The sequence below is a fragment of the Cryptomeria japonica genome, unplaced genomic scaffold, assembly GCF_030272615.1.
Source record: "Cryptomeria japonica unplaced genomic scaffold, Sugi_1.0 HiC_scaffold_258, whole genome shotgun sequence".
In the NCBI taxonomy this organism is placed as follows: Eukaryota; Viridiplantae; Streptophyta; class Pinopsida; order Cupressales; family Cupressaceae; genus Cryptomeria; species Cryptomeria japonica.
Window position 1 is genome coordinate 107,501 of NW_026729080.1, and position 25,000 is coordinate 132,500.

At 61.3% G+C, this 25,000-nt stretch overlaps 3 non-coding genes across 3 annotated transcripts; all 3 read right to left on the reverse strand.

Moving 5' to 3' along the window:
• Window positions 1–447: 447 nt before the first annotated feature.
• LOC131869683 (5S ribosomal RNA) lies at window positions 448–566 on the reverse strand. The gene has a single exon (XR_009368061.1). It is a non-coding gene; the product is annotated as a 5S ribosomal RNA (ribosomal RNA).
• A 5,915-nt stretch (window positions 567–6,481) lies between these two features.
• LOC131869684 (5S ribosomal RNA) lies at window positions 6,482–6,600 on the reverse strand. Its single transcript, XR_009368062.1, has one exon. It is a non-coding gene; the product is annotated as a 5S ribosomal RNA (ribosomal RNA).
• Window positions 6,601–12,516: 5,916 nt separating this feature from the next.
• LOC131869700 (5S ribosomal RNA) lies at window positions 12,517–12,635 on the reverse strand. The gene has a single exon (XR_009368077.1). It is a non-coding gene; the product is annotated as a 5S ribosomal RNA (ribosomal RNA).
• Between the last annotated feature and the right edge of the window lie 12,365 nt (window positions 12,636–25,000).

The window sequence follows — 25,000 nt, forward strand, 5'->3', positions numbered from 1 at the left end:
GTGCGCTCCGAAGTGTGCTCCAAGGTGCGCACCTCTGGTGTGCTCCAAAGCTCTCTCTAGCTGCGTGCACCTGCCCCGGCCGCGCACCCGGCCCCGCCCAGCTTCGCTCACCTGTCCCGGGCGTCTGGTGCGGAACCTTAGAGTAAGAAACATCACCGTGCACCTTGGCCAACGTGCGCGACTCGACCGAGCGCGCACTGGCCGAGGTGCACACCGATTTCACCTGGGTGCGCGCGCAGCACCTCGGGCGCACCGGGGTGCGCGCACAACGCCCGGGTTGCACCGTGGCCTGTGTGCTCGGGGCGCCTCGGGTGCGCGCTCGGTGTCGCCCCCCGCGCGCGCGGTAGTGCGGGCAGCGCACCCCGGCCCGGCCCGGCCCCGACGAGAACGCAAACGGGCAAAAGGTTTATTCAAATAGCATTGCGACGCCCGGCGAAAAACTAAAAAAGGGTGCAACACCGGGACTTCCCGGGAGGTCACCCATCCCAGTACTACTCCGGCCCAAGCGCGCTTAACTGCGGAGTTCTGATGGGATCCGGTGCACTAACGCTGGTATGATCGCACCCGTTATGAGCTTGTCGCAGTGTGTACTTAGCAAACCGCGACCCACGTGCGAATCCACCCCGGCCACCCACCCCCGTCGAGGTGCACACCCTCCCTCGCGAAGTGCGCCCCGTTCGCCAAGTGTGAGCCCTGCCCGGGTGCGCGCACCTTGCTAGGGCGTCGGGTGTGCACCCGGCCCGGCCTACGTGCGTGCACCTGGACGGGGCGTCGTGTGCGTGCAGTGTCCCGTCTGCAACGCGGTGCCCACACACCACCTCGGGCGCAACGACCTGCGCTCACATGTGGGCCGAGTGCACCTTGGTGCATGTTCGGGGCGCCTCGGGTGCACGCTCGATCTTGCCCCGGTGCACCAAGGCGCTCGGTTTGCCCCGGGTGCGCACTTGGTGCAAGGTGGGCACCCAAAATAGGGATCAAGCACCAAAACACAAGTTTCGGGATGCAAAATGGGACCCAAGGACCACAAATGCGTTCCAAGACCCATGATGGGTCCACGAGAACAAAAATGTGTTCCGAGACTTAATAAACAAATATTGGGTTTTAGGAGAAGAAACATGCTCTGATGCCCAAAACGAGAATCGACCCCGAAAAGGCCACAGGCCAAAAGTGGGATGCGAGACAAAAAAAAATGAGACCCGAGGACCAAAATTGGGTTCCCAGGTCGAAGACAGGGCAACCGGACAAGAAACGACCTCTAAGGCTCGAAATGAGTCCCGACGACTAAAACTTGACAAGAAGCACCCATCAGGCACCCAACTCGACACCCATGGGATGCCGACCCACCCGGGCTTCCACCTAGCACACCTTGGCACCCACCCACCCTCGCACCCAACCTCGCACCCAACTTAGCACCTTTGAACCCACATTGGCACTCACCCTGACCCTGGCACCTTGGAACCCACATTGGCACTCACCTTGACCCTGGCACCCACCTTTGCACTCACCTTGGGACCCACCCTGGCTCCCACCTCGGCACCCACCCAGACACCCACCTTGGTTCCTTGGCACCCACCTTGGATCCTTGGCACCCACCCCGACACCCACCTTGGCACGCAACTTGGCTACTTGCCACCCACCTTGGCTCCTTGACGCCCACCCCGACAACCACCCCGTGACCTACCCTGGCTAGGGTTGGTGCACACCCACCCTGGTGCCCACCTTGGCACCCACCCCATGACCCACCTTGGCACGCACCTTAGTACCCACCCCGTTACCCACCCTAGGACCCACCCCGTGACCCACCTTGGCCAGGGTGGGTGCCTTGGTGCGCACAACTTGCCTGGGCTGCACACCAGGGCGGGCTCAAGATGGCACCCGCGTTCCGTTTTTTTCACTATCTTTCAAAACGGAAATTTTAAAATCTCGTATTTTTATTTTTTTTGCCTTTTCTGGAAATTAGTGAAGGCAGCGCATCAAAGGTGCGCAATGCTGGTGCGAACCCGGGAGCGCTCCGATGTGTGCTCCAAGGTGCGGCGTGCACGAAGTCCGAGCCCGGCTTGCCCCGGGTGCGCACCTCGCGTGCACCTTCGCCGGGGTGAGCACCTTGGCTGGGTTGCGCGCCCTGGTGCGCACCAAGGAGCGCTCTGAAGTGTGCTCCAAGGTGCGGCGTGCACGAAGTCGGAGCTCGGTTTGCCCCGGGTGTGCACCTCGGGTGCGCACCTCGCGTGCACCTTCGCTGCGGTGGGCACCTTGGCTGGGTTGCGCGCCTTGGTGGGCACCATGCAGTGCACGAAGTCGGAGCCCGGTTTGCCCCGGGCGCGCACCTCCGCCAGGGTGGGCACCTTGGTGCGCACAACTTGCCTGGGCTGCGCACCAGGAAGGGCTCAAGATGGCACCCGCGTTCCGTTTTTTTCACTATCTTTCAGAACGGAAATTTTAAAATATCGTTTTTTTTTGCCTTTTCTGGAAATTAGTGAAGGCAGCGCATCAAAGGTGCGCAACGCTGGTGCGAACCTGGGAGCGCTCCGATGTGTGCTCCAAGGTGCGGCGTGCACGAAGTCGGAGCCCGGTTTGCCCCGGGTGCGCCCTGGTGGGCACCATGGTGCGCACCAAGGAGCGCTCCGAAGTGTGCTCCAAGGTGCGGCCTGCACGAAGTCGGAGCCCGGTTTGCCCCGGGCGTGCACCGCGGGTGGGCACCTTGGTGCGCATGCCTTGCCTGGGCTGCGCACCAGGGCGGGCTCAAGATGGCACCCGCGTTCCGTTTTTTTCACTATCTTTCAAAACGGAAATTTTAAAATCTCATTTTTTTTTGCCTTTTCTGGAAATTAGTGAAGGCAGCGCATCAAAGGTGCGCACCTCGCTGCCCACCACGGTGCGCAACGCCGGTGGGCACCCGGGAGTGCTTCGAAGTGTGCTCCAAGGTGCTGCGTGCACGTTGTCGGAGCCCGGTTTGCCCCGGGTGCGCACCTCGCGTGCACCTTCGTCGGGGTGGGCACCTTGGCTGGGTTTGCCCCGGCTGCGCTCCGAAGCGGGGTTATTGGAGCGCCGCCTCTTTTTTTGTCGGAGCGTTTGGTGGGGTTTCTCGCATTGGCTCTTCCCAGGCCCGGTTGCCACCCTGGCGCGCACGAAGTCGGAAGTAGGGTTAATTGCCCGGGTGCGCACCTTTGCCAGGGTGGGCACCTTACCTGGGCTGTGCACCAGGGCGGGCTCAAGATGGCACCCGCGTTCCGTTTTTTTCACTATCTTTCAAAACGGAAATTTTAAAATCTCCTCTTTTTTTTGCCTTTTCTGGAAATTAGTGAAGGCAGCGCATCAAAGGTGCGCACCTCGCTGCCCACCTTGGTGTGCTCTGAGGTGCGCACCCGGGAGCGCTACGAAGTGTGCTCCAAGGTGCGGCGTGCACGTTGTCGGAGCTCGGTTTGCCCCGGGTGCGCACCTCGCCTGCACCTTGGCCGGGGTGGGCACCCTGGCTGGGTTTGCCCAGGGTGCGCTCCGAAGCAGGGTTACTGGAGCGCCCCCTCTTTTTTTGTCAGAGCGTTTGGTGGGGTTTCTCGCATTGGCTCTTCCCAGGCCCGGTTGTTGGGTGCGCTCCCACCCTGGCGCGCGCGAAGTTGGAAGTTGGGTTAATTGCCCGGGCGCGCACCTTCGCCAGGGTGGGCACCTTGGTGCGCACACCTTGGCTGGGCTGCGCACCAGGGCGGGCTCAAGATGGCACCAGCATTCCCTTTTTCTCACTATCTTTCAAAACGGAAATTTTAAAATCTCGTTTTTTTTTGCCTTTTATGGAAATTAGTGAAGGCATCGCATCAAAGGTGCGCACCTCGCTGCCCACCTTGGTGTGCTCCGAGGTGCCCACCACGGTGCGCTCCGAGGTGCCCACCACGGTGCGCAACGCCGGTGCGAACCCGGGAGCGCCCCGATGTGTGCTCCAAGGTGCGGCGTGCACGAAGCCGGACCCCGGTTTGCCCCGGGTGCGCACCTCGCGTGCACCTTGGTGCGCACACCTTGGCTGGGTTGCGCGGCCTGGTGGGCACCATGGTGCGCACCAAGGAGCGCTCCGAAGTGTGCTCCAAGGTGCGGCGTGCACGAAGTCCTAGCCCGGTTTGCCCCGGGTGCGCACCTTCGCCGCGGTGGGCACCATGGCGTGCACGAAGTCGGAGCCCGGTTTGCCCCGGGTGCGCACCTCGCGTGCACCTTCGCCGGGGTGGGCACCTCGGCTGGGTTGCGCGCCCTGGTGCGCACCAAGGAGCGCTCCGAAGTGTGCTCCAAGGTGCGGCGTGCACGAAGTCGGAGCCCGGTTTGCCCCGGGTGCGCACCTTCGCCGCGGTGGGCACCCTGGTGCGCACCATGGCGTGCACGAAGTCGGAGCCCGGTTTGCCCCGGGTGCGCACCTCGCGTGCACCTTCGGCGGGGTTGCGCGCCCTGGTGCGCACCAAGGAGCGCTCCGAAGTGTGCTCCAAGGTGCGGCGTGCACGAAGTCGGAGCCCGGTTTGCCCCGGGTGCGCACCTCGCGTGCACCTTCGGCGGGGTTGCGCGCCCTGGTGGGCACCATGGTGCGCACCAAGGAGCGCTCCGAAGTGTGCTCCAAGGTGCGGCGTGCACGAAGTCGGAGCCCGGTTTGCCCCGGGTGCGCACCTCGCGTGCACCTTCGCCGCGGTGGGCACCATGGCGTGCACGAAGTCGGAGCCCGGTTTGCCCCGGGTGCGCACCTCGCGTGCACCTTCGCCGGGGTGGGCACCTCGGCTGGGTTGCGCGCCCTGGTGCGCACCAAGGAGCGCTCCGAAGTGTGCTCCAAGGTGCGGCGTGCACGAAGTCGGAGCCCGGTTTGCCCCGGGTGCGCACCTCGCGTGCACCTTCGCCGCGGTGGGCACCATGGCGTGCACGAAGTCGGAGCCCGGTTTGCCCCGGGTGCGCACCCCGCGTGCACCTTCGCCGGGGTGGGCACCTCGGCTGGGTTGCGCGCCCTGGTGCGCACCAAGGAGCGCTCCGAAGTGTGCTCCAAGGTGCGGCGTGCACGAAGTCGGAGCCCGGTTTGCCCCGGGTGCGCACCTCGCGTGCACCTTCGCCGCGGTGGGCACCTTGGCTGGGTTGGGCACCATTGAGCGCTCCGAAGTGTGCTCCAAGGTGCGCACCATGGCCCTCCAAGGTGCGCAACATGGCGTGCACGAAGTCGGAGCCCGGTTTGCCCCGGGTGCGCACCTCGCGTGCACCTTCGCCAGGGTGGGCACCTCGGTGCGCACACCTTCTCAATGTTTTCTTGCCTTTTCTGGAAATTGGTGAAGGCAGCGCATCAAAGGTGCGCACCTCGGTGTGCTCCGAGGTGCGAACCCGAGAGCGCTCCGAGGTGCCCACGAAGTCGAAAGTCGGGTTAATTGCATTGTTTTCCCCGGGTGCGCTCCGAGGTGCGCAACATCGGTGCGCACCAAGGAGGGCTCCGAAGTGTGCTCCAAGGTGCGCACGATTCGGAGCTCGGTTTGCCCGGGGTGCGCACACCTTGGCTGGGTTGCGCACCCTTTGTGCGCTCCAAGGTGCGCACGAAGTCGGAGCTCGGTTTGCCCCGGGTGCGCACCTTCGCCAGGGTGCGCACCTTGATGCGCACGCCTTGGCTGGGCTGCGCACCTTGGTGGGCGCCATGGTGCGCACCTTTCGTGCGCTCCAAGGTGCGCACGAAGTCGGAGCTCGGTTTGCCCCGGGTGCGCACCTTGGTGGGCGCCATGGTGCACTCCGAGGTGCCCAAGATTGGTGCGCACCAAGGAGCGCTCCGAAGTGCGCTCCAAGGTGCGCAGGTGCGCGCGAAGTCGAAAGTTGGGTTAATTGTCCGGTTTGCCTCGGGTGCGCACCTTGCGTGCACCTTCGCCAGGGTGGGCGCCTTGGTGCGCACACCTTGGCTGGGCTGCGCACCCGGGCGCGCACACCTTGGCACCCGCGTTTCCTTCATTTTAAATTTTTTTTTTTTACAATCTCTCAAGTGGGAAATTCTATAATCTCAACTTTTTTTGCCTTTTCAGGAAACTTTTGAATGGAGCGCATCATTGGTGCGCTCCGAAGTGTGCTCCAAGGTGCGCACCTCTGGTGTGCTCCAAAGCTCTCTCCAGCTGCGTGCACCTGCCCCGGCCGCGCACCCGGCCCCGCCCAGCTTCGCTCACCTGTCCCGGGCGTCTGGTGCGGAACCTTAGAGTAAGAAACATCACCGTGCACCTTGGCCAACGTGCGCGACTCGACCGAGCGCGCACTGGCCGAGGTGCACACCGATTTCACCTGGGTGCGCGCGCAGCACCTCGGGCGCACCGGGGTGCGCGCACAACGCCCGGGTTGCACCGTGGCCTGTGTGCTCGGGGCGCCTCGGGTGCGCGCTCGGTGTCGCCCCCGCGCGCGCGGTAGTGCGGGCAGCGCACCCCGGCCCGGCCCGGCCCCGACGAGAACGCAAACGGGCAAAAGGTTTATTCAAATAGCATTGCGACGCCCGGCGAAAAACTAAGAAAGGGTGCAACACCGGGACTTCCCGGGAGGTCACCCATCCCAGTACTACTCCGGCCCAAGCGCGCTTAACTGCGGAGTTCTGATGGGATCCGGTGCACTAACGCTGGTATGATCGCACCCGTTATGAGCTTGTCGCAGTGTGTACTTAGCAAACCGCGACCCACGTGCGAATCCACCCCGGCCACCCACCCCCGTCGAGGTGCACACCCTCCCTCGCGAAGTGCGCCCCGTTCGCCAAGTGTGAGCCCTGCCCGGGTGCGCGCACCTTGCTAGGGCGTCGGGTGTGCACCCGGCCCGGCCTACGTGCGTGCACCTGGACGGGGCGTCGTGTGCGTGCAGTGTCCCGTCTGCAACGCGGTGCCCACACACCACCTCGGGCGCAACGACCTGCGCTCACATGTGGGCCGAGTGCACCTTGGTGCATGTTCGGGGCGCCTCGGGTGCACGCTCGATCTTGCCCCGGTGCACCAAGGCGCTCGGTTTGCCCCGGGTGCGCACTTGGTGCAAGGTGGGCACCCAAAATAGGGATCAAGCACCAAAACACAAGTTTCGGGATGCAAAATGGGACCCAAGGACCACAAATGCGTTCCAAGACCCATGATGGGTCCACGAGAACAAAAATGTGTTCCGAGACTTAATAAACAAATATTGGGTTTTAGGAGAAGAAACATGCTCTGATGCCCAAAACGAGAATCGACCCCGAAAAGGCCACAGGCCAAAAGTGGGATGCGAGACAAAAAAAAATGGGACCCGAGGACCAAAATTGGGTTCCCAGGTCGAAGACAGGGCAACCGGACAAGAAACGACCTCTAAGGCTCGAAATGAGTCCCGACGACTAAAACTTGACAAGAAGCACCCATCAGGCACCCAACTCGACACCCATGGGATGCCGACCCACCCGGGCTTCCACCTAGCACACCTTGGCACCCACCCACCCTCGCACCCAACCTCGCACCCAACTTAGCACCTTTGAACCCACATTGGCACTCACCCTGACCCTGGCACCTTGGAACCCACATTGGCACTCACCTTGACCCTGGCACCCACCTTTGCACTCACCTTGGGACCCACCCTGGCTCCCACCTCGGCACCCACCCAGACACCCACCTTGGTTCCTTGGCACCCACCTTGGATCCTTGGCACCCACCCCGACACCCACCTTGGCACGCAACTTGGCTACTTGCCACCCACCTTGGCTCCTTGACGCCCACCCCGACAACCACCCCGTGACCTACCCTGGCTAGGGTTGGTGCACACCCACCCTGGTGCCCACCTTGGCACCCACCCCATGACCCACCTTGGCACGCACCTTAGTACCCACCCCGTTACCCACCCTAGGACCCACCCCGTGACCCACCTTGGCCAGGGTGGGTGCCTTGGTGCGCACAACTTGCCTGGGCTGCACACCAGGGCGGGCTCAAGATGGCACCCGCGTTCCGTTTTTTTCACTATCTTTCAAAACGGAAATTTTAAAATCTCGTTTTTTTTTTTTTTTTGCCTTTTCTGGAAATTAGTGAAGGCAGCGCATCAAAGGTGCGCAATGCTGGTGCGAACCCGGGAGCGCTCCGATGTGTGCTCCAAGGTGCGGCGTGCACGAAGTCCGAGCCCGGCTTGCCCCGGGTGCGCACCTCGCGTGCACCTTCGCCGGGGTGAGCACCTTGGCTGGGTTGCGCGCCCTGGTGCGCACCAAGGAGCGCTCTGAAGTGTGCTCCAAGGTGCGGCGTGCACGAAGTCGGAGCTCGGTTTGCCCCGGGTGTGCACCTCGGGTGCGCACCTCGCGTGCACCTTCGCTGCGGTGGGCACCTTGGCTGGGTTGCGCGCCTTGGTGGGCACCATGCAGTGCACGAAGTCGGAGCCCGGTTTGCCCCGGGCGCGCACCTCCGCCAGGGTGGGCACCTTGGTGCGCACAACTTGCCTGGGCTGCGCACCAGGAAGGGCTCAAGATGGCACCCGCGTTCCGTTTTTTTCACTATCTTTCAGAACGGAAATTTTAAAATATCGTTTTTTTTTGCCTTTTCTGGAAATTAGTGAAGGCAGCGCATCAAAGGTGCGCAACGCTGGTGCGAACCTGGGAGCGCTCCGATGTGTGCTCCAAGGTGCGGCGTGCACGAAGTCGGAGCCCGGTTTGCCCCGGGTGCGCCCTGGTGGGCACCATGGTGCGCACCAAGGAGCGCTCCGAAGTGTGCTCCAAGGTGCGGCCTGCACGAAGTCGGAGCCCGGTTTGCCCCGGGCGTGCACCGCGGGTGGGCACCTTGGTGCGCATGCCTTGCCTGGGCTGCGCACCAGGGCGGGCTCAAGATGGCACCCGCGTTCCGTTTTTTTCACTATCTTTCAAAACGGAAATTTTAAAATCTCATTTTTTTTTGCCTTTTCTGGAAATTAGTGAAGGCAGCGCATCAAAGGTGCGCACCTCGCTGCCCACCACGGTGCGCAACGCCGGTGGGCACCCGGGAGTGCTTCGAAGTGTGCTCCAAGGTGCTGCGTGCACGTTGTCGGAGCCCGGTTTGCCCCGGGTGCGCACCTCGCGTGCACCTTCGTCGGGGTGGGCACCTTGGCTGGGTTTGCCCCGGCTGCGCTCCGAAGCGGGGTTATTGGAGCGCCGCCTCTTTTTTTGTCGGAGCGTTTGGTGGGGTTTCTCGCATTGGCTCTTCCCAGGCCCGGTTGCCACCCTGGCGCGCACGAAGTCGGAAGTAGGGTTAATTGCCCGGGTGCGCACCTTTGCCAGGGTGGGCACCTTACCTGGGCTGTGCACCCGGGCGGGCTCAAGATGGCACCCGCGTTCCGTTTTTTTCACTATCTTTCAAAACGGAAATTTTAAAATCTCCTCTTTTTTTTGCCTTTTCTGGAAATTAGTGAAGGCAGCGCATCAAAGGTGCGCACCTCGCTGCCCACCTTGGTGTGCTCTGAGGTGCGCACCCGGGAGCGCTACGAAGTGTGCTCCAAGGTGCGGCGTGCACGTTGTCGGAGCCCGGTTTGCCCCGGGTGCGCACCTCGCCTGCACCTTGGCCGGGGTGGGCACCCTGGCTGGGTTTGCCCAGGGTGCGCTCCGAAGCGGGGTTACTGGAGCGCCCCCTCTTTTTTTGTCAGAGCGTTTGGTGGGGTTTCTCGCATTGGCTCTTCCCAGGCCCGGTTGTTGGGTGCGCTCCCACCCTGGCGCGCGCGAAGTTGGAAGTTGGGTTAATTGCCCGGGCGCGCACCTTCGCCAGGGTGGGCACCTTGGTGCGCACACCTTGGCTGGGCTGCGCACCAGGGCGGGCTCAAGATGGCACCAGCATTCCCTTTTTCTCACTATCTTTCAAAACGGAAATTTTAAAATCTCGTTTTCTTTTGCCTTTTATGGAAATTAGTGAAGGCATCGCATCAAAGGTGCGCACCTCGCTGCCCACCTTGGTGTGCTCCGAGGTGCCCACCACGGTGCGCTCCGAGGTGCCCACCACGGTGCGCAACGCCGGTGCGAACCCGGGAGCGCCCCGATGTGTGCTCCAAGGTGCGGCGTGCACGAAGCCGGACCCCGGTTTGCCCCGGGTGCGCACCTCGCGTGCACCTTGGTGCGCACACCTTGGCTGGGTTGCGCGGCCTGGTGGGCACCATGGTGCGCACCAAGGAGCGCTCCGAAGTGTGCTCCAAGGTGCGGCGTGCACGAAGTCCTAGCCCGGTTTGCCCCGGGTGCGCACCTTCGCCGCGGTGGGCACCATGGCGTGCACGAAGTCGGAGCCCGGTTTGCCCCGGGTGCGCACCTCGCGTGCACCTTCGCCGGGGTGGGCACCTCGGCTGGGTTGCGCGCCCTGGTGCGCACCAAGGAGCGCTCCGAAGTGTGCTCCAAGGTGCGGCGTGCACGAAGTCGGAGCCCGGTTTGCCCCAGGTGCGCACCTTCGCCGCGGTGGGCACCCTGGTGCGCACCATGGCGTGCACGAAGTCGGAGCCCGGTTTGCCCCGGGTGCGCACCTCGCGTGCACCTTCGGCGGGGTTGCGCGCCCTGGTGCGCACCAAGGAGCGCTCCGAAGTGTGCTCCAAGGTGCGGCGTGCACGAAGTCGGAGCCCGGTTTGCCCCGGGTGCGCACCTCGCGTGCACCTTCGGCGGGGTTGCGCGCCCTGGTGGGCACCATGGTGCGCACCAAGGAGCGCTCCGAAGTGTGCTCCAAGGTGCGGCGTGCACGAAGTCGGAGCCCGGTTTGCCCCGGGTGCGCACCTCGCGTGCACCTTCGCCGCGGTGGGCACCATGGCGTGCACGAAGTCGGAGCCCGGTTTGCCCCGGGTGCGCACCTCGCGTGCACCTTCGCCGGGGTGGGCACCTCGGCTGGGTTGCGCGCCCTGGTGCGCACCAAGGAGCGCTCCGAAGTGTGCTCCAAGGTGCGGCGTGCACGAAGTCGGAGCCCGGTTTGCCCTGGGTGCGCACCTCGCGTGCACCTTCGCCGCGGTGGGCACCATGGCGTGCACGAAGTCGGAGCCCGGTTTGCCTCGGGTGCGCACCCCGCGTGCACCTTCGCCGGGGTGGGCACCTCGGCTGGGTTGCGCGCCCTGGTGCGCACCAAGGAGCGCTCCGAAGTGTGCTCCAAGGTGCGGCGTGCACGAAGTCGGAGCCCGGTTTGCCCCGGGTGCGCACCTCGCGTGCACCTTCGCCGCGGTGGGCACCTTGGCTGGGTTGGGCACCATTGAGCGCTCCGAAGTGTGCTCCAAGGTGCGCACCATGGCCCTCCAAGGTGCGCAGCATGGCGTGCACGAAGTCGGAGCCCGGTTTGCCCCGGGTGCGCACCTCGCGTGCACCTTCGCCAGGGTGGGCACCTCGGTGCGCACACCTTCTCAATGTTTTCTTGCCTTTTCTGGAAATTGGTGAAGGTAGCGCATCAAAGGTGCGCACCTCGGTGTGCTCCGAGGTGCGAACCCGAGAGCGCTCCGAGGTGCCCACGAAGTCGAAAGTCGGGTTAATTGCATTGTTTTCCCCGGGTGCGCTCCGAGGTGCGCAACATCGGTGCGCACCAAGGAGGGCTCCGAAGTGTGCTCCAAGGTGCGCACGATTCGGAGCTCGGTTTGCCCGGGGTGCGCACACCTTGGCTGGGTTGCGCACCCTTTGTGCGCTCCAAGGTGCGCACGAAGTCGGAGCTCGGTTTGCCCCGGGTGCGCACCTTCGCCAGGGTGCGCACCTTGATGCGCACGCCTTGGCTGGGCTGCGCACCTTGGTGGGCGCCATGGTGCGCACCTTTCGTGCGCTCCAAGGTGCGCACGAAGTCGGAGCTCGGTTTGCCCCGGGTGCGCACCTTGGTGGGCGCCATGGTGCACTCCGAGGTGCCCAAGATTGGTGCGCACCAAGGAGCGCTCCGAAGTGCGCTCCAAGGTGCGCAGGTGCGCGCGAAGTCGAAAGTTGGGTTAATTGTCCGGTTTGCCTCGGGTGCGCACCTTGCGTGCACCTTCGCCAGGGTGGGCGCCTTGGTGCGCACACCTTGGCTGGGCTGCGCACCCGGGCGCGCACACCTTGGCACCCGCGTTTCCTTCATTTTAAATTTTTTTTTTTTACAATCTCTCAAGTGGGAAATTCTATAATCTCAACTTTTTTTGCCTTTTCAGGAAACTTTTGAATGGAGCGCATCATTGGTGCGCTCCGAAGTGTGCTCCAAGGTGCGCACCTCTGGTGTGCTCCAAAGCTCTCTCCAGCTGCGTGCACCTGCCCCGGCCGCGCACCCGGCCCCGCCCAGCTTCGCTCACCTGTCCCGGGCGTCTGGTGCGGAACCTTAGAGTAAGAAACATCACCGTGCACCTTGGCCAACGTGCGCGACTCGACCGAGCGCGCACTGGCCGAGGTGCACACCGATTTCACCTGGGTGCGCGCGCAGCACCTCGGGCGCACCGGGGTGCGCGCACAACGCCCGGGTTGCACCATGGCCTGTGTGCTCGGGGCGCCTCGGGTGCGCGCTCGGTGTCGCCCCCCGCGCGCGCGGTAGTGCGGGCAGCGCACCCCGGCCCGGCCCGGCCCCGACGAGAACGCAAACGGGCAAAAGGTTTATTCAAATAGCATTGCGACGCCCGGCGAAAAACTAAGAAAGGGTGCAACACCGGGACTTCCCGGGAGGTCACCCATCCTAGTACTACTCCGGCCCAAGCGCGCTTAACTGCGGAGTTCTGATGGGATCCGGTGCACTAACGCTGGTATGATCGCACCCGTTATGAGCTTGTCGCAGTGTGTACTTAGCAAACCGCGACCCACGTGCGAATCCACCCCGGCCACCCACCCCCGTCGAGGTGCACACCCTCCCTCGCGAAGTGCGCCCCGTTCGCCAAGTGTGAGCCCTGCCCGGGTGCGCGCACCTTGCTAGGGCGTCGGGTGTGCACCCGGCCCGGCCTACGTGCGTGCACCTGGACGGGGCGTCGTGTGCGTGCAGTGTCCCGTCTGCAACGCGGTGCCCACACACCACCTCGGGCGCAACGACCTGCGCTCACATGTGGGCCGAGTGCACCTTGGTGCATGTTCGGGGCGCCTCGGGTGCACGCTCGATCTTGCCCCGGTGCACCAAGGCGCTCGGTTTGCCCCGGGTGCGCACTTGGTGCAAGGTGGGCACCCAAAATAGGGATCAAGCACCAAAACACAAGTTTCGGGATGCAAAATGGGACCCAAGGACCACAAATGCGTTCCAAGACCCATGATGGGTCCACGAGAACAAAAATGTGTTCCGAGACTTAATAAACAAATATTGGGTTTTAGGAGAAGAAACATGCTCTGATGCCCAAAACGAGAATCGACCCCGAAAAGGCCACAGGCCAAAAGTGGGATGCGAGACAAAAAAAAATGGGACCCGAGGACCAAAATTGGGTTCCCAGGTCGAAGACAGGGCAACCGGACAAGAAACGACCTCTAAGGCTCGAAATGAGTCCCGACGACTAAAACTTGACAAGAAGCACCCATCAGGCACCCAACTCGACACCCATGGGATGCCGACCCACCCGGGCTTCCACCTAGCACACCTTGGCACCCACCCACCCTCGCACCCAACCTCGCACCCAACTTAGCACCTTTGAACCCACATTGGCACTCACCCTGACCCTGGCACCTTGGAACCCACATTGGCACTCACCTTGACCCTGGCACCCACCTTTGCACTCACCTTGGGACCCACCCTGGCTCCCACCTCGGCACCCACCCAGACACCCACCTTGGTTCCTTGGCACCCACCTTGGATCCTTGGCACCCACCCCGACACCCACCTTGGCACGCAACTTGGCTACTTGCCACCCACCTTGGCTCCTTGACGCCCACCCCGACAACCACCCCGTGACCTACCCTGGCTAGGGTTGGTGCACACCCACCCTGGTGCCCACCTTGGCACCCACCCCATGACCCACCTTGGCACGCACCTTAGTACCCACCCTGTTACCCACCCTAGGACCCACCCCGTGACCCACCTTGGCCAGGGTGGGTGCACCCACCCTGGTGCCCACCTTGGCACCCACCCATCCTAGCACCCAGCCTGTGACCGGGCTTGGAACCCAACCTTGCACCCGTCTTGGCCAGTGTGGGTGCGCACCCATCCTGGCACCCACGTTGTGACACACCCTTTAACCCACGCACCCTAGCAGCCACGTTGGCACCCACCTTGGAACACAACCTAGCAACTTGGCACCCACCCCGTGACCCACCTTGGCATCCACCATAGCAGTCGCCCACTTGGCACCCACCTTGGAACCCAAGTTGGCACCCACCTCGGCACCCACCTTGACACTTGTGGACCCACCTTGCCACTCACCCTAGCATCGACCCATCCTAGCACCCACCCTGGCACCTTTGCACCCTAGCACTCACCCATCCTAGCACCTAACCTGTGACCCACCTTGACACTCACCCTCGCACCCACCTTGGAACCCAACCTAGCACCCACCCACCCTGACACCAACCCTAGCACCTACCCACCCTTGCACCCACCCTGTGACCCATCTTGGCACCCACCCATCCTACCACTCAACCTATCACCCACCTTCTCACCCACCTTGGCATCCACCTTAGCACCCACCCACACTGGCACCTTGGCACCCACCTCGGGCAAGGTGGGTGCACACCCACCCTGACACCCAATTTAGAACCAACCGAGCATGTTACCCACCTTGGCACCCACATTGCAGCCCACCCTAGTACCCACCCTATGACCCACATTGGCATCCACACCCTAGCACCCAGGCACCTCGACACCCGCCTTGACACGCACCCTAGCACTAAACCTGTGACCCACCTTGGAACTCACCCTAGAACCCACCCACCCTGTGAACCACCTTGGCATCCACCTTAGCACCCACCCACCTTGGCACCCACTCTAGCACTCACCCATCCTAACACCCAACTTGTTACCCACCTTGGCACCCGCCCTCGCGTCCACCTTGAAACCCACCCTAGCACCCACCCACGCAGGAGCCCACCTTGGCACCCAACCTAACACCCACGCATCCTGGCACCCAACTTGTGACCCACCTTGGAACCCACCCTAGTACCCACCTTTGAACCCACTATATCACCAACCCACCTTGGCACCCACCCTATGACCCTCTTTGGAATCCACCCTAGCACGCACCCACCCTGGCACCCACCATGGAGCGCACCCTAGCACCCACCCACCTCGGCACGCACCTCAACACCCACCTTGGTGTGCGCACTGCGCCAACCTCTCAAAGACCCTATGTGGTGCGCTCCAAAGTGTACACCTTTGGTGCGCTCCAAGGTGCGCACCTTTGGTGCACACCGAGGTGCACACCAAAGTGTGCACCGAGGTGAGCACCAAAGTGCACTCCAAGGTGCACACCAAGGCGTGCACCTTTGGTGCGGTCAATGCAAACGAATTCGGAAGTTGGGGTCGATGTCCTAATCGCTGCTGCAGACTACACGTATGAGAATCGGACAAATAGCTTTATATAGGGGAGGTGTTGCGTTTGATGGGTCGACTCCCCTGGTTGTGTGCACTGCACCAACTTCAAAGACCCTGTCTTGTTTAAGAAGTCAAAAGTTGGGGTGGATGTCCTAATCATTGCTGCAGTCTACGCATGTATGAGAATCAGACAAATAGCTTATATAGGGGAGGTGTTGCATTCGGTGGGTTGACTCCCCTGGTTGTGCGCACTGCGCCAACCTCAAAGACCCCGCATAGCAGAAGAAGTCGGAAGTCGGATTTTGGTGAGCACCAAGGCGTGCACCTTTGGTGCGGTCAACGCAGACGAATTCAGAAGTTGGGGTGGATGTCCTAATCGTTGTTGCAGGCTACACATGTATGAGAATCAGACAAATAGCTTATATAGGGGAGGTGTTGGGTTTGATGGGTCAACTCCCTTGGTTGTGCGCATTACGCCAACCTCAAAGACCTTGTTTTCGTTAAGAAGTCAAAAGTTGGGGTCAATGTCCTAATGGCTCCTGTAGGCTACACATGTATGAGAATCGGACAAATAGCTTATATAGGGGAGGTGTTGGGTTTGATGGGTCGACTCCCCTGGTTGTGCGCATTACGTCAACCTCAAAGACCTTGTTTTCGTTAAGAAGTCAAAAGTTGGGGTCGATGTCCTAATTGCTCCTGTAGACTACACATGTATGAGAATCAGACAAATAGCTTATATAGGGGAGGTGTTGGGTTTGATGGGTTGACTCCCCTAGTTGTTCGCATTACACCAACCTCAAAGACCTTGTTTTCGTTTAGAAGCCGAAAGTTGGGGTCGATGTCCTAATTGCTCCTGCAGGCTACGCATGTATGAGAATCAGACAAATAGCTTATATAGGGGAGGTGTTGGGTTTGATGGGTCGACTCCCCTGGTTGTGCGCATTGCGCCAACCTCAAAGACCCTGCATTGCGGATGAAGTCGAAAGTCAGAGTTTGGTGTGCTACAAGGTGTGGTCGAAGGTGCTCACCTAGGTGTGCACCTTTGGAGCGCAGGAAAAGTGCCCTCCAAAAGTGCGCACCTTTGGAGTGCACAAAAGTGCCCTCCAAAAGTGCGCACCTTTGGAGCGCACAAAAGTGCCCTCCAAAAAGTGCCCTCCAAAAGTGCGCACCTTTGGAGCGCACAAAAGTGCCCTCCAAAAAGTGCCCTCCAAAAGTGCGCACCTTTGGAGTGCAGAAAAGTGCCCTCCAAAAAGTGCCCTCCAAAAGTGTGCACCTTTGGAGTGCACAAAAGTGCCCTCCAAAAGTGCGCACCTTTGGAGCGCAGAAAAGTGCCCTCCAAAAAGTGCCCTCCAAAAGTGCGCACCTTTGGAGCGCAGAAAAGTGCCCTCCAAAAAGTGCCCTCCAAAAGTGCGCACCTTTGGAGCGCAGAAAAGTGCCCTCCAAAAAGTGCCCTCCAAAAGTGCGCACCTTTGGAGCGCAGAAAAGTGCCCTCCAAAAAGTGCCCTCCAAAAGTGCGCACCTTTGGAGCGCACAAAAGTGCCCTCCAAAAAGTGCCCTCCAAAAGTGCGCACCTTTGGAGCGCACAAAAGTGCCCTCCAAAAGTGCGCACCTTTGGAGCGCACAAAAGTGCCCTCCAAAAGTGCGCACTTTTGGTGCGCACCAAGGCGCTGGTTCGGTCGTTGCAGGCGAGTTCGGAAGTTGGGGTCGATGTCCTGAGCGGAGGTGCAAACTACACAGGTGTCGGAATCGGACAAATAGCTTATATAGGGGAGGTGTATGCTTCGATGGGTCGACTCCCCAGGTTGAGCGCACCGCGCCAACCTCAAAGACCCTACGGTATGGATGAAGTCGGAAGTTGGGTCCGATGACCGATTCGATTAGTAGGTATGCTCATGAGGTCGGAATTTGGGTCCGATGACCTGCCATGTGCAGGAAGGCGAATGTTGGCACTGTGCGTTGCAAGGTGCACACCAAGGTGCTGGTGCGGTCTTTTTAGTCGAGTTCGGAAGTTGGGGTCGATGTCCTGATCGGAGGTGCAAGCTACACAGGTGTGGGAATCGGACAAATAGCTTATATAGGGGAGGTGTATGCTTCGTTGGGTCGACTCCCCGGGTTGAGCGCACCGCGCCAACCTCAAAGACCCTACGGTATGGATGAAGTCGGAAGTTGGGTCCGATGACCGATTCGATATGTAGGCATACTCGCGAGGTCGGAATTTGGGTCCGATGACCTGCCATGTGCAGGAAGGCGAATGTTGGCACTGTGCGTTGCAAGGTGCGCACCAAGGCGCTGGTTCGGTCGTTGCAGGCGAGTTCGGAAGTTGGGGTCGATGTCCTGATCGGAGGTGCAAACTACACAGGTGTGGGAATCGGACAAATAGCTTATATAGGGGAGGTGTATGCTTCGTTGGGTCGACTCCCCGGGTTGAGCGCACCGCGCCAACCTCAAAGACCCTACGGTATGGATGAAGTCGGAAGTTGTGTCCGATGACCGATTCGATATGTAGGCATACTCGCGAGGTCGGAATTTGGGTCCGATGACCTGCCATGTGCAGGAAGGCGAATGTTGGGACTGTGCGTCGCAAGGTGCGCACCAAGGCGCTGGTGCCGTCGTTGCAGTCGAGTTCGGAAGTTGGGGTCGATGTCCTGGTCAGAGGTGCAAACTACACAGGTGTGGGAATCGGACAAATAGCTTATATAGGGGAGGTGTATGCTTCGATGGGTCGACTCCCCGGGTTGAGCGCACCGCGCCAACCTCAAAGACCCTACAGTATGGATGAAGTCGGAAGTTGGGTCCGATGACCGATTCGATACGTAGGCATATTGGCGAGGTCTGAATTTGTGTCCGATGACCTGCCATGCGCAGGAAGGCGGAATTTGGGTCCGATGACCGAGTTGATGGCGTGCCATGCGCAGAAAGGCGGAATTTGGGTCCGATGACCGAGTTGATGTTGATGGCCCGCCATGCACAGGAAGGCGGAATTTGGGTCCGATGACCGATTTGAAGGCGTGCCATGCGCAGAAAGGCGGAGTTTGGGTCCGATGACCGAGTTGATATTGATGGCCCGCCATGCGCAGGAAGGCGGAATTTGGGTCCGATGACCTGACATACGCATGGAGTCCGACTCGGGGGCCGATGTTCGATTCGATGACTTGCATTGTGGGTAAAGTCGGAAGTTGTGGTCTTTGACCCGATTCGATGACCAGACTTCGGCTGCTTGAGAATCGGACAAATAACTTATATAGGGGAGGTAGTGTTCTCGAGCATCCTCCCCCCGTGCCCGTTTATGTCGATTGATGCTGGTGCTCGACTGGTTGGAGCGCTCGGATGCAAAAATCTTGCACCAGGATTTATCGATTGTGATGGACACGGCAAGTCTCCTGATTGCTATGCAGGAGCTCATCGTGAATCTCTATGCGGCCTTGGTATGGACTCGACCTGCGGAATGGTTCGGCAATGGTAGTCGCTCCAACACGTCCTTGCAATGGCCACAGAGGTGATTCGACTAGAGCTCCAGTCTAGCTTTTGGGTTGCTTGGCGGACTGGTATAGCCGCGATCGAGTTCCGGCCATGAACGTTTTAGATAGCTCTTGGGCTTTCTGGGACGGAAGTCGGAAGTTTGGGCTGTTGTCCGATTTGATGACCATTCTTCGGATGTGTGAGAATCGGACAAATAACTTATATAGGGGACTGTGTTGTCTCACGCAGCCCCCTCCGTGCCCCTCTATCTCGACCGATGTTGGTGCTTGAAAGGGTTGGGATCGCTCGGATTTATAAACGTGCACCACCATTTGTCGAGTGTGAGGGACGCGGCAGGTCTCCTAAATGCTATACGGGCGCTCTCTGAGAATCTCTATCCGGCCTCGACACAGACTAGTCTTGCTGAATGGTTTGGCACTGGTAGTCGATCCAACACGTCGTTGTTGTGGCCGCCTAGGCGATTCGATTCGAGCCCCCGTCTAGCTTTTGGGTTGCTTGGCGGATTTTGCCCTATCCGCAAGTGAGCTCGGTCCCTAAACGTTCGAGAAACCCGATTGCTATGCGCCGACTCTCTTTCTTGCGAGCCTCCATCTAGCTTTTGGGTCTCTACGGAACGGAAGTCGGAATCTGGGACCGTTGTTTGATTCGACGAGGCAGACTACGGTTGTGCGAGAATCGGACAAATAACTTATATAGGGGAGGTGTTGACTGGAGCATTCTCCCCCGTGCCCCTCTAACTCGACCAATGCTGGCGCTCGAACGGTGGTAGCGCTCGGATTTTCGTTGAGCGCCAGCATTGGTCGATTTAGAGGGGCATGCGAGATTCCCGAATGCTATGCGAGGGCTCTAACGGAAATGTCTATTGGTTTCGGTATGGATGCAATTGCGAGTGGTTCGGCAAAGGTAGTCGTTCCGATGCGTCCATGTCGTGGCCAAATCGATAATTCGATTTGAGCCCTCGTATAGCATTTGGGTCTCTCGATGTGATTCCGCATTCCAGTCCCTTTGGGCACTGCTTGAGCCGCATCCCAGGGGGTTCCCTTCCCAATAATCTGCCTCGCAACCCGATTGCTATGCGGTGAGGCTCCTCGGCCGCCTCGGAACTATCTGTGTATCAGACGCATCGCGGGATAAGGGGTTGGCAACGGTAGTCGCCCCAAGCGCGTCCGATGCTTGGACCATTCCGAGGCGGCCCTGAAGCCTCTTCCGTCTAGCCGTTGGGTCCTTCTCGCCGCATCCCTTGCCTCGCACCCCGATTGCTATGCGGTGAGGCTCCTCGGCCGCCTTGGAACTATCTGTGTATCAGACGCATTGCGGGATAAGGGGTTGTCACTGGTAGTCGCCCCAAGCGCGTCCGATGCTTGGACCATTCCGAGGCGGCCCTGAAGCCTCTTCCGTCTAGCCGTTGGGTCCTTCTCGCCGCATCCCTCGACTCGCACCCCGATTGCTATGCGGTGAGGCTCCTCGGCCGCCTTGGAACTATCTGTGTATCGGACGCGTCGCGGGATAAGGGGTTGTCACTGGTAGTCGCCCCAAGCGCGTCCGATGCTTGGACCATTCCGAGGCGGCCCTGAAGCCTCTTCCGTCTAGCCGTTGGGTCCTTCTCGCCGCATCCCTCGCCTCGCACCCCGATTGCTATGCGGTGAGGCTCCTCGGCCGCCTTGGAACTATCTGTGTATCGGACGCGTCGCGGGATAAGGGGTTGTCACTGGTAGTCGCCCCAAGCGCGTGCGATGCATGGACCATTCCCAGGCGGCCCTGAAGCCTCTTCCGTCTAGCCGTTGGGTCCTTCTCGCCGCATCCCTCGCCTCGCACCCCGATTGCTATGCGGTGAGGCTCCTCGGCCGCCTTGGAACTATCTGTGTATCGGACGCGTCGCGGGATAAGGGGTTGTCACTGGTAGTCGCCCCAAGCGCGTCCGATGCTTGGACCATTCCGAGGCGGCCCTGAAGCCTCTTCCGTCTAGCCGTTGGGTCCTTCTCGCCGCATCCCTCGCCTCGCACCCCGATTGCTATGCGGTGAGGCTCCTCGGCCGCCTTGGAACTATCTGTGTATCGGACGCGTCGCGGGATAAGGGGTTGTCACTGGTAGTCGCCCCAAGCGCGTCCGATGCTTGGACCATTCCGAGGCGGCCCTGAAGCCTCTTCCGTCTAGCCGTTGGGTCCTTCTCGCCGCATCCCTCGCCTCGCACCCCGATTGCTATGCGGTGAGGCTCCTCGGCCGCCTTGGAACTATCTGTGTATCGGACGCGTCGCGGGATAAGGGGTTGTCACTGGTAGTCGCCCCAAGCGCGTCCGATGCTTGGACCATTCCGAGGCGGCCCTGAAGCCTCTTCCGTCTAGCCGTTGGGTCCTTCTCGCCGCATCCCTCGCCTCGCACCCCGATTGCTATGCGGTGAGGCTCCTCGGCCGCCTTGGAACTATCTGTGTATCGGACGCATCGCGGGATAAGGGGTTGTCACTGGTAGTCGCCCCAAGCGCGTCCGATGCTTGGACCATTCCGAGGCGGCCCTGAAGCCTCTTCCGTCTAGCCGTTGGGTCCTTCTCGCCGCATCCCTCGCCTCGCACCCCGATTGCTATGCGGTGAGGCTCCTCGGCCGCCTTGGAACTATCTGTGTATCGGACGCGTCGCGGGATAAGGGGTTGTCACTGGTAGTCGCCCCAAGCGCGTCCGATGCTTGGACCATTCCGAGGCGGCCCTGAAGCCTCTTCCGTCTAGCCGTTGGGTCCTTCTCGCCGCATCCCTCGCCTCGCACCCCGATTGCTATGCGGTGAGGCTCCTCGGCCGCCTTGGAACTATCTGTGTATCGGACGCGTCGCGGGATAAGGGGTTGTCACTGGTAGTCGCCCCAAGCGCGTCCGATGCTTGGACCATTCCGAGGCGGACCTGAAGCCTCTTCCGTCTAGCCGTTGGGTCCTTCTCGCCGCATCCCTCGCCTCGCACCCCGATTGCTATGCGGTGAGGCTCCTCGGCCGCCTTGGAACTATCTGTGTATCGGACGCGTCGCGGGATAAGGGGTTGTCACTGGTAGTCGCCCCAAGCGCGTCCGATGCTTGGACCATTCCGAGGCGGCCCTGAAGCCTCTTCCGTCTAGCCGTTGGGTCCTTCTTGCCGCATCCCTCGCCTCGCACCCCGATTGCTATGCGGTGAGGCTCCTCGGCCGCCTTGGAACTATCTGTGTATCGGACGCGTCGCGGGATAAGGGGTTGTCACTGGTAGTCGCCCCAAGCGCGTCCGATGCTTGGACCATTCCGAGGCGGCCCTGAAGCCTCTTCCGTCTAGCCGTTGGGTCCTTCTCGCCGCATCCCTCGCCTCGCACCCCGATTGCTATGCGGTGAGGCTCCTCGGCCGCCTTGGAACTATCTGTGTATCGGACGCATCGCGGGATAAGGGGTTGTCACTGGTAGTCGCCCCAAGCGCGTCCGATGCTTGGACCATTCCGAGGCGGCCCTGAAGCCTCTTCCGTCTAGCCGTTGGGTCCTTCTCGCCGCATCCCTCGCCTCGCACCCCGATTGCTATGCGGTGAGGCTCCTCGGCCGCCTTGGAACTATCTGTGTATCGGACGCGTCGCGGGATAAGGGGTTGTCACTGGTAGTCGCCCCAAGCGCGTCCGATGCTTGGACCATTCCGAGGCGGACCTGAAGCCTCTTCCGTCTAGCCGTTGGGTCCTTCTCGCCGCATCCCTCGCCTCGCACCCCGATTGCTATGCGGTGAGGCTCCTCGGCCGCCTTGGAACTATCTGTGTATCGGACGCGTCGCGGGATAAGGGGTTGTCACTGGTAGTCGCCCCAAGCGCGTCCGATGCTTGGACCATTCTGAGGCGGCCCTGAAGCCTCTTCCGTCTAGCCGTTGGGTCCTTCTCGCCGCATCCCTCGCCTCGCACCCCGATTGCTATGCGGTGAGGCTCCTCGGCCGCCTTGGAACTATCTGTGTATCGGACGCGTCGCGGGATAAGGGGTTGTCACTGGTAGTCGCCCCAAGCGCGTCCGATGCTTGGACCATTCCGAGGCGGACCTGAAGCCTCTTCCCTCTAGCCGTTGGGGCTTTCTCGCCGCATCCCTCGCCTCGCACCCCGATTGCTATTCGGTGAGGCTCCTCGGCCGCCTTGGAACTATCTGTGTATCGGACGCATCGCGGGATAAGGGGTTGGCAGTGGTAGTCGCCCCAAGCGCGTCCGATGCTTGGACCATTCCGAGGCGGCCCTGCAGCCTCTTCCGTCTAGCCGTTGGGGCCATCTCGCTGCATCCCCCACCTCGCACCACGATTGCTATGCGGTGAGGCTCCTTGGCCGCCTCGGAACTATCTGTGTATCGGACGCATCGCGGGATAAGGGGTTGTCACTGGTAGTCGCCCCAAGCGCGTCCGATGCTTGGACTATTCCGAGGCGGCCCTGCAGCCTCTTCCGTCTAGCCGTTGGGGCCATCTCGCCGCATCCCCCAGCTCCTCGGCCGCCTCGGAACTATCTGTGTATCGGACGCATCGCGGGATAAGGGGTTGGCAGTGGTAGTCGCCCCAAGCGCGTTCGATGCTTGGACTATTCCGAGGCGGCCCCGCAGCCTCTTCCGTCTACCCTTTGGGGCCATCTCGCCGCATCCCTCGCCTCGCACCCCGATTGCTATGCGGTGAGGCTCCTCGGCCGCCTGGGAACTATCTTCGTATCGGATGCATCGCGGGATAAGGGGTTGTCACTGGTAGTCGCCCCAAGCGCGTCCGATGCTTGGACTATTCCGAGGCGGCCCTGTGGCCTCTTCCGTCTAGCCGTTGGGGCCATCTCGCCGCATCCCTCACCTCGCACCCCCATTGCTATGCGGTGAGGCTCCTCGGCCGCCTTGGAACTGTCTTCGTATCGGAAGCATCGCGGGATAAGGGGTTGTCACTGGTAGTCGCCCCAAGCGCGTCCGATGCTTGGACTATTCCGAGGCGGCCCTGCAGCCTCTTCCGTCTAGCCGTTGGGGCCATCTCGCCGCATCCCCCACCTCGCACCCGGATTGCTATGCGGTGAGGCTCCTCGGCCGCCTTGGAACTATCTTCGTATCGGACGCATCGCGGGATAAGGGGTTGTCACTGGTAGTCGCCCCAAGCGCGTCCGATGCTTGGACTATTCCGACGCGGCCCTGTGGCCTCTTCCGTCTAGCCGTTGGGGCCATCTCGCCGCATCCCCCACCTCGCACCCCGATTGCTATGCGGTGAGGCTCCTCGGCCGCCTTGGAACCATCTTCGTATCGGACGCATCGCGGGATGAGGGGTTGTCACTGGTAGTCGCCCCAAGCGCGTCCGATGCTTGGACCATTCCGAGGCGGCCCTGAAGCCTCTTCCGTCTAGCCGTTGGGGCCTTCCCGCCCCATCCCTCGCCTCGCACCCCCGATTGCTATGCGGTGAGGCTCCTCGGCCGCCTTGGAACCATCTGTGTATCGGACGCATCGCGGGATAAGGGGTTGGCACTGGTAGTCGCCCCAAGCGCGTCCGATGCTTGGAGCATTCCGAGGTGGCCCTGAAGCCTCTTCCGTCTAGCCGTTGGGGCCTTCCCGCCCCATCCCTCGCCTCGCACCCCGATTGATATGCGGTGAGGCTCCTCGGCCGCCTTGGAACTATCTGTGTATCGGACGCATCGCGGGATAAGGGGTTGGCACTGGTAGTCGTCCCAATCGCGTCCGATGCTTGGACCATTCCGAGGCGGCCCTGCAGCCTCTTCCGTTTAGCCGTCGGGGCCTTCCCGCCGCATCCCTCGCCTCGCATCCCGATTCCTATGCGGTGAGTCTTCTCGGCCGCCGCGGAACTATACCTGTTATTGCTACTGCATCCTTCGGCTGGTAACCTCCTCTGCCGCCTTGGAACGTTCTCTTTGTCGGACGCGTCGCGGGATAAGGGGTTGGCACTGGTAGTCGCCCCAAGCGCGCCCGATGCATAGACCGCTCCGAGTTGACCTTGCTTTCAGCCTCTCACATGCATAGACCTCTCTGAGTCGACCCTGCAGCCTCTCACGTTTAGCCTTTGGAATCTCGCCTCACAACATGATTGCTATCCTTGATGCATCCCTTGCCTCGAGCCCTGATTGCTTTCTTGGCTGCATCCCTCCTCTCCTCACAGCCCGGTTGTCATCACTGCTTCATCCGTCGCTTCATGCATTCTGGCTGCTGGGCCCTTCCCACCGCACACCTCGATTGCTATCTCTTCTGCATCACACACCCCGATTGCTATCT